The sequence below is a fragment of the Lactuca virosa genome, chromosome 1, assembly GCF_052849685.1.
Source record: "Lactuca virosa cultivar CGN04683 chromosome 1, Lactuca_virosa_CGN04683_v6, whole genome shotgun sequence".
Classification (NCBI taxonomy): Eukaryota; Viridiplantae; Streptophyta; class Magnoliopsida; order Asterales; family Asteraceae; genus Lactuca; species Lactuca virosa.
The window spans coordinates 87854617-87856363 of record NC_136426.1 but is presented as its reverse complement, the minus strand read 5'-3'; positions in this window follow the sequence as shown (position 1 = coordinate 87856363).

Below are 1747 nucleotides of genomic sequence, written 5' to 3'. Positions count from 1 at the left end.
ACAATTGGGCTTAACCCTGAGATATAATCCAATCTGATATGCACATATGGTCCCCGCCATGGGGCCTCGCCATAGGGTGTATTTCAACTCGAACAACATATATCGGCCCTGCCCTGGGGTCTATTTTAAACCGATCATATTGTAGTTGGCCCCGCTCTAGGGTATATTTCAACCCAACATGCTGTAGTGGGCCCTACCCTGGGGTATATTTCAACCCAACATATAACCGCATACAAACCACACAGAACTATCAATCCGAGTAATCACAATAATGGGTCGGCATTTGTGCCCTTGACCCATTGATACAGTGAGAAAACTCACCTCACAAATAGATAAGCAACTAAAAAGCACGCCACTCTGAGATCAAATCAACCAATCACCTTAATAAATTCAATGACACAAACTCATCATACAGACCAAAATACCTAAAATACCCCTATGTCAAACTTGGTCAACGCCAAAAGTTAACTGGGTCAAATCCATTGGACAAGACCCTAATATAAGGTCTCACGTTCTGACCATTCCTTGGTCACGTCGTGAGAGTTGACCAGGTTCAAAGCAAGAAAATCGTTCCAGACTCAGTCAACTCCATCGCGGGTTTCCCCCATTCTCACATCGTGAGAACCTCAAGTCTTAATTCGTAAACTCTGTCTGAGGCTAAAAGTCACAACTTTAAGTCCTTATTCCGTTAATCCATCGAATCTACTTCGTACAGAAGTTAAAGGGGAACCCTTAAGGTCCATAAAAATGTTTCTTTATGGCCATTCATGTATCATACATGATTCAACTCATTCTAGGTCAAAAATGGGAAGATACACATCAAACTCCAATGCATGGATCTTATACGCCACCAACTTTCAGATCTAGACAAAATGATGGTCAAGGAACCCCCGGAGTCCATAAAGTTGCCAACTTTATGGGTTTACTTCACTCAAGCATGCTAAACATGAAAAAATATGGACAAAAACCTAGATTTACCCATACAATATAATAAAGCTTGAACCTTTAATACTTACAAGGGTCCAACAACAATAAGAGATACCGATGATGATGCTACTTTGCAAACTCCACCACTAGGATACTTCTTTTCCTCCTATTTTCTCCTTCCTCAAGCTATAAATTGCACCAAAATGACAAAGAGCTTCAAAATGATTGATAACAGGGTTTCTGGCGGCTTAGAGTGTAAAAGAGGATGAAGGTGAACAACCCTAGCCCTCACTTTCCTTTATATACCGAAAACTTAGGGTTTTTGCCATCAGGCCGCTCTCACGTCGTGAGAAACAAGGGCTCACGTCGTGAGGGCCAAAATGCAGGTCAACCAAGTCAACCTTAGTTAACGACATGAGAGGCATTGCTCACGTCTTGGCTTTGTCCAAACACCAAGAAAATAAACCTCAAGGTTATTTACCTCAGAATGGATGTTACAAATCTCGCCCACTTGAACCTGACTTAGTCCTCGAAGTCCTATGCTTCAAACAAATTAAGGTAATGTTCCCTCAACTCGGCCTCAGCTTCCCATGTCCATTCAGAACCTTTCCGATACTGCCATTGCACCTTGACTAGATTCACCTCCTTGTTGCGCAAGGTCTTCATCTTCTGATATAAGATCGCCACCGGTATCTCCACATAATTCAGGCGATCATCGTCCTAAATATAATCCAGAGGAATAACTTTGGATTCATCGGCCACACACTTCCGAAGCTGAGACACATGGAAGGTGTTGTGGATCTGGCTGATCTCATCACGC